The sequence below is a fragment of the Manacus candei genome, unplaced genomic scaffold (genome assembly GCF_025592945.1).
Source record: "Manacus candei isolate 608988 ecotype Guabito, Panama unplaced genomic scaffold, ASM2559294v1 h1tg000045l, whole genome shotgun sequence".
Lineage (NCBI taxonomy): Eukaryota > Metazoa > Chordata > Aves > Passeriformes > Pipridae > Manacus > Manacus candei.
This window is the reverse complement of record NW_026138093.1, coordinates 5,382,788-5,398,528: the sequence shown is the minus strand read 5'-3', so window position 1 is coordinate 5,398,528 and position 15,741 is coordinate 5,382,788. Positions and strand designations below refer to the sequence as shown.

At 51.7% G+C, this 15,741-nt stretch overlaps 1 protein-coding gene and 1 pseudogene across 1 annotated transcript in view; one reads left to right on the top strand and one right to left on the bottom strand.

Annotated features, from left to right (window-relative positions):
- The window catches only part of LOC127474811 (zinc finger protein 208-like), a 1,297,692-nt pseudogene that overhangs the window by 887,680 nt on the left and 394,271 nt on the right, over positions 1-15,741 (bottom strand).
- The window catches only part of LOC127474831 (zinc finger protein 271-like), a 279,141-nt gene that overhangs the window by 59,327 nt on the left and 204,073 nt on the right, over positions 1-15,741 (top strand). The window lies entirely within an intron of this gene.

Here is a 15,741-nt window from a genome sequence, read left to right as displayed (position 1 = left end):
CTGTATTCTACAGACACTCCCCATGTCACACACAGACAGCCTTTTGATTTCCTAGGAGATCTTCCTTCAGCTCCAGTGCTGGGTCCCTACTGAACAGCATTTTCTCTGTTTTAGCATCACTGTGCTTCTGTACAGGGGTTTCACATAACAAGGATATATTAAGGGACAGGTTTCCATCCTGGAGGGGAATTCACAGCTTGGAAGGAAACCTCAGGGAGACAGCCAAGTGTCCTTATGTTGGCATTTGATTTAAGCTGACTCAGCTCCTTCCCCAGCACCACAGGCTGCACTGGTAGGGGTCAGATTCCGTTTGCAGGTGCAAAAAGGAAATCTCAGACTAGTCCTGATGGGTCTAGCAGAGGTGATGCTGGTGCTGCCCACAGGCAGAGCAGTGGCTGAAAGCACATTAGGAAGCTCAGATAGACCTACTGAGCACTCACAGTTCAGATGTCTCAGGGACCTGTCAAAATTAATACTTTCTTAATGATTTATTCCTCCCATTCCTCAAGAGCAGGAAACTGGAAACACAATCTCAGGAAATTTCTTTAACCTTATAAAAATCTTTGTCTTGGAAATATTCTGAGAGGGAGCTGAAGCTCTGAGCATGTCCTCCTCCTCTGCACTCCAGATGCTCTCAGAGTTGCACTTACAGAATCTGTAGTTGGTGGGCAGTGCCAGCTTTCCCAGATGCCTCCAAAAGTTGCAGTCCCATTGCCCTGCATGACCAGACTTCCTGTGCCAAGGTCTGTTAAAAATTCTCCCCCGGTGAGGTCTCAGCATCATTCTATGTCTGACAACCTTTAACTTCTCTCTGTCTCACTCCCCTGCCCTTGGTGCTGCAGACAGTGCCCTCAGCCCTGCTGGGCTGTGCAGAGGAGCTGCTCACCAGCAGAGCTGTCTCTTTGAAGCTCTTCTTCATTGCCAGGAGCTCCCTGTGTGCCAGGAGCCCAGCCCAGCAGCGCAGCAACAGCCCCAGGCATTTCATGACCCTCAGGGGATGTTGAGGTTATTTACCTGAGACTCAGTCCCTGAGAGGAAGTTCAAACAACTTCTCAAGAAGTCAAAATGAGATTGAAACACTAAAGTTTCCTTTAGTGCTAATGAATCTCACTGAGGGACACAACTGAGACCATGTCCCCAGGTTCCAGTTAGAGCAGAAAACTGCAGACAGTGATGACAAGGATGGACAAGCAAGGGAAAGGTGGTTCTGATGCTGAACAAACCTTGACTTGTTCCCTTAATTTAACAAGACAAGCCCTTACCCTCAGCCCCTGGGAAGGCAGATGCTGTCCCTGCCTCATTCCTCAGGGCTCTTCCTGGGGCACTGGGATGTGGGATGTGCAATGCCAAGGGCAGGACCATGGGGTGGCACCTTCCAGGCTGCTGAGCAGGGACAAGGAGGCCATGAGGTCCCAGGGCTGCAAGGGGCACTCCCCTCCTCCTGGCATCAGGGGCACAGACAGCAGCCCTGGCCAAAGGCCTGCAGAAGGTGGCTGTGTCAGGGCCTTTCAGCTTCTCCCCCTCCCTGTCTCCTCTCCAGCCCAGGCTGTCCTATGGTGTCCATGCCCTGCCCCTTTCCCTGCAGGCTGTCGTCATCCCCCCGGCTGCCCCACCTGGCTGGCACCTTCCTGCACTGACATCTCTGCGTCCTCCCTGGCTCTTCCTGCACACACAAAGCCTTGGCCTCATCCAGACTCCTCCTGGGTGATGTGTTCCAGCCCAGCGTTTTCCTTGGAGTGAAATTCCTTTTTCCCCATGTCCACTCGGGACATCCCCAGCTGCACTTGCCATTAATTCTTTCTTTCTCGTGCTCTTTTCTGCTATGACAAAAGGATCCACCTTCTCTAAATCCTCCCTTCAAGCCACCTGAGGGCTGTTCTGTGCTGTCCTCAGTCTCCACACCATTGAGGTCACAGCTCCTTAGCCCCTCTCTAGTGCTCATGTGCTTGAGACCCTTAAAGCCCATCTTGGGAGATCTCTGAGCACTCACTTTTTTTTTTGCAGATGAAAATGTCGTGCTCATAGTCTAAGGAAATCTCAGTGATACTTTTTACCAAAGCCATTGCTACACTGTAGGGCCTTATGGAGCCCAAGAATGCTGGGAAACTGTGCAACCTCATGGAATCAAGGAGCCATTGTCACACTGTGAAGCCCCAAGGAATAAGGGATCCAATCTTTGCCTCAGATTTTGTCAACAAACTCAATTTAAGGGATTACAGAATTGTGACTGAGCCACTTCTGTCCCACACGCTTTAATGATTGGTCAAATGAGAATATTTATATGAAATGAATCAGTTTTTCTTACAAATGATCAGACAAAAGATCTTAATCAGAATTATTTACTAGATGGTATAAAGACTGAAACTACTAGTAGTACAGATAGGATAGTGCATTATATTGAAGCAATTATTGAAACAATTCTATTAAAGTTAGTCAAAAGAAATAATTATTAAGTAGAGATCTGAAGTAACTCAGCCAGACCAATGTTCATGGGGAGATTTCTTTTGCTCAGCCTTGAGGAGTGTCCTTGGAGGGCGTCCCCACCCAAGGCAGGAATCTCCACACATCTACCCCAAGAAGGGCTGTGTTAGAAGAACCTGCCTGGATGAAAGGGGACTGGACTTCTCTAGTAGGAAGGGATTGACTGCTCCTCACAAATGTGCTGCCATCAAAGAGGCCAAGAGGGTAAAGCCCCTGTGGGGTGGGGGATGATGGCTGAACTAGAGATGTGGGCAGGCCTGGCAGATTGATCCCAGCACACTCCCCAAACCCACCAAGGCAAGCTCTACATGCTGACAATGGTGGACACAACCCCTGGATGGCAGGAGACACACCCTGTGCCTCCCAGCACTGCCCAGAACACCATCCTGGGCCTGGAAAAGCAAGTCCTGTGGAGACACGGCCCTCCAGAAACACTGGAGTTGGACAGCAGGACTCTTTTCAAAACAACCTTGTGCACACCTGGACCAGAGAGCTGGGCATGGAGTGGATGGATCATATTCCCTGTCAGGCACCAGCCTCTGGGAAAGTGGAATGGCAGAGTGGACTGTTCAAAACCACCTTGAAAGCAATGGGCAGTGGGACCTTCAAACCTTGGGATGTGCATTTAGCAAAAGCCACCCAGTTAGTTAATCCTGTAAGCTCAAGAGAGAAAACTCCAGGCCAATTCAGTGTCTGAGATCAGCTCAAAAGAGCAGGTCCTTTAATCAGGCCCACAGGCCCAGGGGAACACGCACGACGCGCCCTCCCAGGCAATGGTTCTACAGTTTTAGAAGATGGTCTGTCCAATGCCAGAACTCTCCACCCCCCAGTTCTGCCCAGTTCTGCCCCCGACACGCCCCTTGGAGAATTGGGTTTGGGGTCTTTGGGACCCCTTCTTTCTCATCTTTCTCTTCTTCACAGCACGTACAGTCCTTGGAGCGCCTCCAAAATTCTGGGCTTGAAGGTTGCTTTGTCTCTTGTGGGATCTTGTTGTCCAGGCCTAGGGTGTGATGTTGTTCAATAGAGGTGTTTTTCTACAATTCTACCTTGCAAAGAAGTCTAAACATGCTAAAGGAATTTAGAAAGTTTGATATCAAATGGGGTAATAAGGTTAGGTCTGTGTAAACTACTATGCTAAAGGGTGGCATAAAATACAGCTGCAGGACTTTTGCATTAGACCTCTGATGGCCCATCAAAGCCCATCCCTCCCTCGACAAATCTTGAAAGGCAGGAAAAACCCTTTTCCCAGGCCCCTCACAGGAACTCTGCGCAGGCCCAGGAGATGTTGGGGGTTTGTGGCATGGCCCGGGACACCATCCATGGATATAATAACTCATAACTTCTTGGAGTGTGGGGGCTTCCCTCCCCCACCCCCAACGGATCAAGGCCACCACTTCAACTGACAGACATGGAAGCTGCAACTCCCAAGTTCCATCGCTGGACCCCGTGGGCAGTGACTATAGACATCTTTCCACTCTCAGCTTTGCTTTCCCTTACTCTCCCTTACCCTTATCCTGTCTTTCTTTCTCTCCCTTATGCATTTTCCCTAAAGGTTCTCTTTATGCCATATTGCTGTAGATGAGAGATAGAGATGATAACACCCAAAATGGCAACATAACTGTTTACCTTTGAAATGAAATTGTTCTAAATTAAACCCTACATATATATGTTTTCAAACACCGATTATTTAGTTTCATTTCACTCTAATCCATCCCAAGGAATTTATTAATAAGAATCTGGTTACCCCCCCCTTTCTGGGGTGGGTGGTAACAGACCCCTTGTAGCAGGATGTTCTGCCTGGAAAAGAATCTCATCAGAGAATGCAAGCACTGCAAGCTCTCTGTGGGGAGTTACTGCTGGTGCCAAGGGGTTGGTTTAGTGTTGAATTGTGCCAAACCCAGTCTGGTTCCCCAACCTTCCAACACACATGCTGCTTTTGGAAGCAGAGTTTGACAGATCAGCTGCTCACTGGCCTGGGAATATGTGACTGGAGATCCATCACTGGATAAGCATAAAAGCCCAGGGCCAACTTTGATAGAGTAGATTCTTCCACAGACTTTGTTGAGGTGTGTGGAGCTTCTGCTGTGAAGCAGGGACAGGTCTTGATGGTCACTGCCCAGAGGGTAAAAGAAAGAGAGAGCTCTGCCTTGATTTATTTCTCTCAGACCCCGCCGGGCCCTCCCCGCTTCCTGCCGGGATCGGACACCGCCGGCGGCCCCGGCCCTGCCGGGCTCCATCAGCCTGAGCAATTGCTGCCAAGGAGGGGCCGGGGGCTTCCTCTTGGCCTTCGTCTCCCTGGCGCTGGGGCTCGGCTTCTACCTGCGCCAGAAGGTGAGGGGGGTCCCAGGGGGTCGTGTGTCCCCCCAGAGCGTCTGTGCCCCCCCGGGGACCCCCCACCCCGCTGTCACCCCCTTTTCTCTCCCCACAGAGCTCCTGAGCCGGCGGCGGCCGCAGCCCCTCCCCAGCGCCTCGGGCCCAGCCTGGACCCCTCCTGTCCCTGTGAGGATTTTGGGGGGTCGTGTGTCCCCCCCTCACCTGCTGCCACTCCTGATCCCAGGAAAGCTTCCCAGTTCTCCCCAGTTCTGGTTATTGGGGGGCAGTGGGGGAGGGGGGGTGGATAACGAGGGGTGGAGCTGAGTTTGGGGGGGCAGAACTGGCTCCGGGATGGATCGGCAATAGGGACTCCCCTGTTTCCCCCCGTGTAAACCCACTCTGGGGGGGCTTTGGGAGGGCACCTGCCCCTCAGTAGGCACCCAGCTCATCCCAAAAGGTGCTGGGAACCCCTCAAAACCTTCTTAGAGATCCCCGAGGACCCCCAAACACACTCAAAGCCCACCCAGGAACCCACCCAACCCCTTTTCTGGGGGGACTTCTCTGGGCACTGGTGGTGCTGGGAGCCTCCCCAGCTGCTTTGGGCGAAGAGCTCTTAGGTGAGCTGGGGGTGGTAAGGGGGAGGTCGGTGGGAAAAGGGGGGGCTATAGGGGATAAAGGGGTAGTGGGACCCCAAACTGAGTGGGAGGGGAGTGAGACCCCCCAAAAGTGGAGGGGGGGACCATTGAGAATGATGGGAAATAAGTGGGAGAGGTCAGGAGAGTGGGGAAAGAGGAGGGTGGGACCCCCAAACTGAGCATGAGAGGGCTGGGGAGTGGGGAGATGATGTGGAAGGGGTGAGAGAGGAGGGAAAAATGGGGATTGGGACCCCCAGAGTGATCCTAATTGGGGCTGGGGATTGAGTGGACTATGAAAAAGTGGGAGGAACAGGGAGAAGGGTAAAAGAGCAGGGGTAGTGTGGTGGGATAAACGGTCCCATGGGAGCCTTTGGGCACAGGAGGGCTGGGAAAGGGGGGTGGCCCCTCTGAGCTCCCAACTTACTGTACGGTGCTGGGGGCTGCTGGATCCAATCTCAACCTTGGATCATGCCAACAGTTTCAGTTTAGAGGAATTACAGAAGTGTGACTGAATCACTTTGGTCCCCTAGGTTTTATTGATGGCAAATCAGATCTATTGATAAAACGGAATTTATTTAGGGATACAAATGATCAGACAAAAGATCTTCATCAGAATTACTTAGTGCACAATATATACACTAAAACTACCAGGAGTACAGGATAAGATAGGACAGTGCTCTACACTAAAGCAATTGTTGAAGCAATTCTACTCAAGCTGGCACAAAACGAGAAATTCTTAATTAGAGACAGATGGAACTCCCCCAGACCAATGCTGGTGGGGAGATCTCTGCTCTCAACCTCCAGCAGTGACCTTGGGGGGTCCCCAGCCAAGGCAGGAATCTCCACACTCCCCTCAAGAAGGGTTCTCTTGGAAGAAGCTGCCCCTGGGAAAGGGGACTGGCCCTTTGTGGTCAAAAGGGATGGACTGACAGTCACTGGACTCCAGGGGTTGCCTCCCCATCAGGGGCTTCATTCGGGGTGGAAGCAGCGGCTGAAGCTCTTCCCGCAGTCAGGGCACTGGTGGGGCTTCCCTTACTGGTGGGTCCGTTGGTGTTTGGTCAAGGCGGACCTCTGGGTGAAGCTCTTCCCACACTCCCCACACTTGTAGGGCCTCTCCCCGGTGTGGATGCGCCGGTGGGTGATGAGGGTGGAGTTGTGCTTGAAGCCCTTCCCGCAGTCGGTGCAGCGGAAGGGCCTCTCATCCGTGTGCGTCCGCTCATGCAGGAGGAGATTCCCGCTGGTCTGAAACCTCTTCCCACATTCCCCACATGTGTAGGGCCGTTCCCCAGTGTGGATGAGTTGGTGTTTGCGAAGGGTGGAGCTGTCACTGAAGCTCTTCCCACATTCCCCACACGTGTAAGGACGTTCCCCAGTGTGGATGTGCTGGTGGGTAAGGAGGCTGGTGCTCCTCTTGAAGCTCTTCCCACATTCCAAGCACCTGAAGGGCTTCTCTCTGCTGGGAGGCTGCTCAGGGACCACCAGCTCAGAGCTCCCCCTCAAGCTCCGGCCGCCTTCCCGGCACAGGCTGGCTCTTTCCTCCTCAGAGCACCCTGGGATGGCTTTGGAGCCCCTCCTGCGGGGGGATCTCCGGCCCTTTTCCTCCCCGCTGCCTTCCTGCGCCGGGGAGCCCTTCAAAACGGCCTCTCCCACCAGGGTCTCACGGGGGGATTTGTCCTCCGGGCTCTCCGTCCTCAGCTCGGGGCCTGGGGCAGGAAGCAAGAAGGACAGGCAGGGGATTTGCCTCCGGCCCACAGGGAAGGCCAAGGACATCCCCCCAACTCTGGCCCCGGCAGGACGGCGGCGCCAGCGGGGTTGTCCTGCAGCCGGGGCCATGCTGGGCTGACAGAGCCAGCACAACCCCCGCCCAAAGGGACACTGACTTCCTCCTCACCTGCCTGGGGGGCCCAAGGCATCTTCCTCTTCCTCGCAGCCTCCTCCTCCATCCGCCCAAGCTTTGGGAAGGACAAATCCTGATGAGGTGGAAAACAAGGGCTGAGCGCGTTGGCTTGGGGGTTCCTCCTGCCCAAGTCCATCTCTAGAACTTACCAGGCCTCCTGTGTCCATAAAAACCTCCAAACCACCAAGACTCAGCCCAGAAAACCCCAAATCATCGAGATCAGGCAAAAGCCTATAAGAAATAGTGAGAAGACTCCTGCCCCCCCAAAATGAAAAAAGTTGAGATTCACCTAAAAAATACTCCAAAATATGAAGATTAGCCCAAAAAAATTCTCCTAAGATTTCCCCTTCTCTGGTTTCCCCCCTCTAGGGTTCAGAGAGTCTCCCCTGTCTGGGATGCTGGGGGTTCTACCTGGAGATAATGGGAGTGTTCGGGGTCTCAAGGGTCCCTTCTCCTCTGATTCTCGCCTTCGGGATGCTGCATTCCCAGAAATTCCCCCTCTCCAGGTTCTCCATTTTGTTGTCCTAGGGGATCCCAGGGGTCCCCACTGTCCAGGCTTCCCCTTCTCCGTGCCCCCCTCTCCAGGTTCTCAGGGCTCTCGAAGCTCCTCCCTATCTCCAGCCTCCCTCACTCTCCAGGGATCAAGGCATGGGGACACCGAGGCACCCCCACGGCAACCCCGCTCCCGCTCTCCCCACTCCCCTCAGCCACCCCTCCCACCCCTTTCCCATCAGGCCCCCAAACCCCGGCTCCCCCCAGCTCCCTTTGGGGGTGACCCACCCACTCTTTTCACTTCTCTCTGTACAAAATTGCTTCCCAATATCCAACCTAAACCTCCCCTGGCACAGCTCAAGACCCAGCCCTCTTGTCCTACTGCTGCTTCCTGGCAGAACAGCCCCAGCCCCACCTGGCTCCAACCTCCTGGCAGGGACTTGCAGACAGTCAGGAGGTCTCCCCTGAGCCTCCTCTTCTCCAGCCTCAACACCCCCAGCTCCCTCAGCCTCTCCTCACACCACTTGTGCTCCACTCCCTTCCCCAGCCTCGCTGCTCTTCTCTGGATCCTCTGACCCCAAAAATGCTCCCCCTCCCACAGAAAGGCCAAGGGCATCTGGGGACAGTTGGGGGGCTTTGTGGGGCACTGGGCGATTACTGGGACACATTGGGACACACTGGGGGGAACCAGAGGGCATTGGGAGGACTGGGGGGTTACTGAGGGACACTGGGAGGGCACTGGGAGGGACTGGAGGTGAACTGGGGCACACTGGGGGGCACTGGAAGAGAACTGGGGACTTACTGGGGGATTACCAAGATACATGGAGGGACACTGGCAGGTTACTGGGCCATACTGGGGGTTACTGGGTGCTCACTGCAGGATCACTGGGCCATACTGGGGGGCAGTGGGAGGTCACTGGGACACACTGGCTGGTCACTGAGGGGGTTACTGGGCCATACTGAGGGTCACTGGGAGGTCACTGGGATATACTGGGGGCACTGGGATCCCCTTACCTGGATGTGGTACATCTCCCCCCCCGGATTTTGGAGGGCATCCCTAGGACCCCTCCCCTGGGGGCTGGAGGATCCCCTGAGCACCACTGCTGGGCTTTATGGGACACCCTAAAATCCTCTCAAAACCCCTGAAATTCCCCTTTGACCCATCAAAACCTTCTCAAGGTCCCCTCAAATCCCCTCAGAGACCTCATCCCTCCCCAGCACCCCCCAAACCCTCTCAGTGACCCATAAAACCCATCTGGGACCCCCTAAACCCATTCAGGGACCCCACAATCCCCTTCGGGGACCTTCAAAACTGTCTGAGACCCACTAAACCCCGTAGAGACTCCAAAACTGCCTAAAAGATCCCTGCAAAGCCCCCGAGGACTCCCAAACCTCCTCACAGACTCTCAAAGCCCACCTGGGACACCTCAAATCTTCTCAGAAACCAAAACCCATTTAGAGACCCCCAAACCCCTTCATGGACCTTCAATCTCTCCCCTGAGACCCCTCAGGACACCGAACCCCCTCAGGGACCCCTCACAACGTCCCTGGCAATCCCCGAACCCCCCCACTAGACCCCCTCCGAGCCCTCCAGCCTTTCCACCCACACCCGCGCTCCCCGCAGCCCCCGAGGGGATCCCCAGACCCCGCTCTCGCCGCCCCCCCCGCCAACTCACCCAGCGAAGTGCAGCGGCCGCAGGCGAGTCCTCCTCACTCCCGACCACGAGGCCAAAATGGCGCTCGCTCCGCGCGCCCTCCGCCTTTACAGACCCGCCCCGCAGCCAATCAGCGCGCGGCCACGGCCCCTGCCCGCCCCCCGCCTGCGCGGGGCATTGTGGGAGTTGTAGTCCCTGCGGCGGGGGAGGATCGGACTTGTTGGGTTTTAGTTTTTCTGTCTTTTTTATTTTCTCTTTTTCCTTTCTTTCTTTTCTTTCTTTTTTCTTTTTTTCCTCTTTTTATTCTCTTTTTTCTCTCTCTTTTTTCTTTTTTTCTCTTTTTTATTTGTTCTTTCTTTTTTTTCTCATTTTTTCCTGTTTTTTCTTCCTTTTTTTCTCTTTTTTTTTCTCCTTTTCCTCTTTTTTCTCCCTTTTTTTAAATTTTCTTTTTTCTTATTTTTCCCTTTTCCATTTTTTTATAGTTTTCTATCAGTTGTTTTATTTAAGGACGATTTAAACACAGATCAAAACAATCTCCATGTACATATCTTACAAAAACAGATAATCTGCCTTATTCCAGGTTTGTGAGGATTCTCAAGATCACAAACACTGAGACATCAAGGGTGGAAGTGAAGCAACTTTATCCTGTCCCTTGCCACAGCCTCCAATCCACACCCAGCCCTGGATTTCTGCAAAGCCGCTGGGCAGGAGCAGGAGATGGAGCTGGTGCTCGGCGGGAGGGGCAGCAACAACAAACCCGTGTCTTTGGCACAGGGGAAGGAATTTAGTGCTTGAGGGGTTACATTCCACAGGCTCCCCTGGGGATCAGCTCATGCTCGGACAGTGAGAACAGCAAGAACATTCCTAATAAAAATGCCAGAGGGAAGGGAGCGGAGGGGGAGCAGGGGCAGGAAAAGGAAGCAGAGCGATGGAAGATGGGCTGGGGCGGTTGGGGCTGGGGGAAGGCAGGCTGGACAATGCCTTGTTTGGTCCAGCAGCTGGACCAGCTCCAGGGCAGGTGTCGGGGCAGCCTCTGCCACAGGGACATGGACAAACAGACCCTACAAAAGCTCTCAGAGGGGTTGGGGGCTCTGGGCGGGGCTGCGCTCTCACCTCAAGCCAGGATACCCCAGGGCAGTGGAACAGCAATTCCTGTCAGCTCCCAGCAAAGATTATTGGGGTTTGCACTGGGGAAATATTGACGCTCCAGCTTCCTCTTCTCTTTTTAGAACTTTGAGCTTGCAGTCGGGTAGAAGGGCTGGTGGGGGAGTGGGAAGAGACCCACTGAGGGACACATCTCATCCCTCAGTTAGATGGAGCTAAACCCCTGATCTTGCTTAGGAAGAGCTGCTGATGCTCAGTTGTCTTCTTTCCCTTCTGCTTTAGTGGGATATTACATTTCCCTGCAGTATTGGTGATGGAATGGTTTGTCAGCTGGAATGGTTTGGTTCTCACAGAAAGTATAAATGCATTTTAAGGAAGGTATTTTTACATAGGTGAGGCCTCCAAAAAAAACAAAAAAAAACCCCAAAGGTAATATAAGTGCAGAATAAAGTGAACTTTGGGGTTTTCTTTTTAATTCTTGGGTAGAAAAGCCATCCCAGTTAGGGACAGCAATTTATTGCATTGCTGAAAAAAAACAAACTAAAAAAAGGAATCTGAATTTGTTCCTATTCAGATTTGCTTTTGATCATAAGAATCCTTCTAGTGAAAAGGGCTAATTTACTCTTTCTAGAGGAATATTTTAAGTGTGATTATCACAATATCACAGCTGCTGAGAAGGTCTAAAATAGGACATTGACCTTGAACGTGTTCCTGCGTTTAGGATGTGGTGCTTAACATTCAAGAAACAATAGAACTGCAACTCATTTATTAAGGTATCATCTCAAAATGTTCACTCTTGCTCTGTAAAGACATGCCACAAGGACTGTAGAAAGCTTGCAGTATCCCAGGAAGTACATGTGGTATTTTTTCAGTGCAAATATGGATAAGATCTTCAAGATTTCTGCTGGCAATACTCCATAACTAAAGTAAATTTTCCCTTTGGTGCTGCACGAGTTTGTGATTTAATTGTTACTGATATTCCACCAGTCATATTATTAGCTTCACCAAAGGAAAGGGAAATAATCCTGTATTAATTAAACAGAGCAACTGAATTCCCTCAGTCACCTTATCCTTGGCTGTCTGGGACAGTGATGCACTTCAGCTTCCCTAAAGAAACTTCCACTAAAAAGGAGATTGGGGTGATAGTGAGAGATCCATATTGAAGGGTGTGCCTGAATTATCTTTAGGGAGGAGACCTTTGTGGTGGGTTACAAGCAATGTACCTGTGGCTCCCTTTTTCTTTCTGGGTTCTTTTTCCCTTTCTTTTTGTCAGAGGCTTTGGAAAAGGTGTTTTGTCAAGAGAATAATATTCATTTATAGCCATGTGAACGGTTTCTATGCTGTACCAGTGAAGGCAGTCACCTAAATACCCATACCCATGCCTTTGAAAATAAAACAAGGAGAAAATATGGAGTATTTGTTTGAGACCAGATAAACTGAATGTAGTTCAGTAACATGGTAAGGCAATTGCTGTTATTGCACAGAGACATTTCTTTCTATGCTGGAACTCAGGGGAGCAGCAAAAATCTAAAAGCCTTGTTCTGTGTATTTGTGAACACACTGTGGGTAAGTTCAAAGGAGCATTCAGAGATTGTGTTGTGTGAACCTTTTTCCCTAAGATCAAAACAAGGAGTAATTATTGCTAAATCCAGCAGATGGCTTTTTCTCTTTATTCCCAATCACTGATTAAAGAAACATAACTCAGATGTGATCTCACTCTGTGCTCCAGTGACACTAACATTAGAACAATATTGTCACTGTCTACTGGTCTCTTGTGCTCCTCACTGGAAGGCACTTGGTGCACCCCTGGATATCCTGCTAATGAGTGAAAAAACTAACCCTTCTAAAGTTCCAGATTTTCCTCACCTGTTTGGACACAGTTGGACAAACTGGACCAAGTTAGTACTTGAAAGCCACCTGCTGTATTTAGCATTAATTATTCTTTGTTTTGATCATAGAGGAAAAAAGCTCACACAACACAATCTCTGTGGACCCAACAGAGAAAACATCCCCAGGGTCTTGTTAGAGCACAAACCTGCAAACAGGGATGACAGGTCAGAGAATCACAGAATCATCAACGTTGGAAGAGACCTTCCAGACCTTCTAGTCCAACTGTCAACCCAGCACCACCAGAATCACCCCTAAACCCCATCCCAAAGCACTACATCCAGATGCCACCTGAATGCTTTCAGAGACTCCACCACCTCCCTGAGCTACTTGTTCCAATGCCTGAGCACTCTCTCAGTGGAAAAAGGGTTTTTGAATATCTAATATGAACCTTGCCTGATGCAATTTAAGGCTGTTTCCTCTCTTCCTGTCACTAAAGGCTTTGTAGAAGAGACCAACCCCCACCCCACTAAAACCTCCTTTCAGGTCATTGCAGAGAGCAATGAGGTCCTCCCTGAGCCTCCCCCTCTCCAGACTCAACCAGCCCAGTTCCCTCAGCCGTCCCTCAGCAGACATGTTTTCCAGAGCCTTCCCCAGCTCCGTTCCCTTCTCTGGACACGCTCCAGCCCCTCAAGGGCCTTTTGGCACTGAGGGGCCAGAACTGGACACAGCACTCCAGGTGGGGCCTCCCCAGTGCCCAGCACAGAGGGGCAATCAGTTCTCTGCTCCTGCTGGCCACACTCTTCTCCACAAAGGCCACGATGCCCTTGGCCTTCTTGCCCCCCTGGGCACACTCTGCCTCATATCCAGCCCCTGTCAAGCAGCACCCCCAAGTCCCTTCCTGCTGAGCAGCTCTCCAGCCCCTCTGCCCCCAGCCTGGAGTGTTCCAGGGGGTTGTTGGCACCCAAGGGCAGGCCCTGACACTTGACCTTATTGATCCAACCTGTCCAGATCCCTCTGCAGAGCCTTCCTGCCCTCCAGCACATCCACACTCACACCCAGATCAGTCAGTCTCCCAAACAGGACAAAGTCTGACCACCAGCAGTCCAGGGTGTCAGTTCTGCTGCCCCCTCCTTCCTCCACCCAGAATGGAAAACTCCATCGTTTTGGGGTCTCTGTGCCCATCGGCTCCGACCACCACATCCCCCACCAGTCCCAGAATCATGGAATGGTTTGGGTTGGAAGGGACCTTAAAGACCATCTCAGTCCAACCCCCTGCCATGGGTAGGGACACCTTCCACTAGACTCAGAGCTCACAGCCCCATCCAACCTGGCCGTGAACACTTCCAGGGATGGGGCAGCCAGAACTTCTCTGAGCAACCTGTGCCAGGATCTCACTACCATCACAGTCCAGAAATTCTTCCTAATATCCCATCTAACCCTTCCCTTTCTCAGTGTGAAGCCATTCCCCTTGTCCTGTCACTCCAAGACCTTGTCCAAAGTCTCTCTCCATCTTTCTGGCTGGCTCCCTTCAGGCACTGCAAGGCCACAATTAGGTCATCCCAAAGCCTTCTCTTCTCCAGCCTGAACAATCCCAATTCTCTCAGCCTTTCCTCACAGCAGAGCTGCTCCATCCCTCTGATCCTCTTGCTGCTCCCCTCTGGACTCACTCCAGCAGGTCCATGTCCTTCCTGTGCTGGAGCCCAGAGCTGGAGGCAGCTCTGCAGGGGTGACAACATTACAGCCCTGTGTGTTCCAGCAAGGACACGTGGAACCTCCTGGAGTAAAGGGACCATTGTGACACTGTAGGGCCTTCTGGAGCCAAAGGAACCCTGGGACACTGGGCAATCTCATGGAATCAAGGGAACATTGTGACAATGTGAAAACTCATGGAATTAAGAGGCCATTGTGATAACTGTAAGGCCTCATGGAACCAAAGGAACCCTGGGAGATTGTGGAAACTCATGGAATCAAGGGGCCATTGTGACACTCCAGGGCCTCATTAAATCAAAGGAATCCTGGGACACTGTGGAATCTCATGGAACCAAGGATTCATTATGCAATGAAGGGCCTCATGGAACCAAGGGAACCCTGAGACATTTTGGGCCCTCATAGAATCAAGGGACCATTGTGACACTGAGGAACCTCGGGGTCTCAGAGGCCACTGTGACACTGCAGGGCCTCATGGAACCAAAGGAACCCTGAGACTTTTCAGAACCTCATGGAATCAAGGGGCCACTGTGACACTGCAGGGCTCATGGAACCAAAGGATTCCTGGGACACTGTGGAATCTCATGGCACCAAGGGACCACTGTGATATGTGGGGCCTCCTAGAACCAAAGGAGTCCTGAGACATTTTGCAAACCCATGGAATCAAGGGTCCATTATCACACTGCAGAGCCTTACGAAGCCAAATGGACCCTGAGACTCTGTGGAACCTCATGGAATCCAGTGGCCATTCCCACCCTCTAAAACCTCTTGGATACTCTCAGGTTCCCATTATTAAGAGACACTGTGGTGGTTTGGGCTAGGCCTTCCTTGGTGACCAGTTTGTAACCAAGGAAGGGTCCAGATTTACCCAGTATTCCCTACGATTTTTACGTAAGCCAGACGATAAGAAGAAAGGAGGAGAGGCCTTCGCTCTCTTTCCTTCCAGCAGCTTGGAGGTGCAGGTTCCCTGCTGTTGAGTCTGCCGTGTTGGGGAGCGAGGCCTGGTTAGGCCTTGTTGACCTTGGGAGGTGGAGGTTGCTGGTGATCGTTCTGGAGAGACTCTCGGTTTTCCCAGGGAGAGTGGTGGGATTTTTCTTTGCTAACTCTTTAGTTACTAGATCTTGGGCTACTAATTGGGATATATATATTTTATGTTGGTTTTGTTCCCTTTCCCTTCCCCCTTCCCTTTCCCTTGTGAAATTGTATATATATTTCAAATTGTATATAACAGTACATAAGTGTAAATATATATATATATATCACTTTAGCTGTCTCTCTCTCGTTCCGGTTTTTCTTAGTTGTCTTTTCTCCCTCTTCTCCCTGAGGTTTTGGGGGGCGGGACGGACTTCTTGTGGTAGGGTTTGGAGACTTGGCAGGGAGCCAGCTTCAAACCATATCAGACACCTCTGCCCAAATTCAGCTGCAAAGGAGACCATGTGCCAAAGTCAGCAGTCCAGCTTTGATTTAACAGTAAATAGGAGGGAGAGAGAGAGAAAGAAATTGTGCAATTCTGTCCTGTGGGCTACTTCCAGAGCTTCACCTCCCTTTTGGTCTTGGAATTAAAGGCCTTCCTGTTTGCCACCAGTGCTTATGTCTTGTGGTGCCTTATGGGATTTTCCTGCTTTGA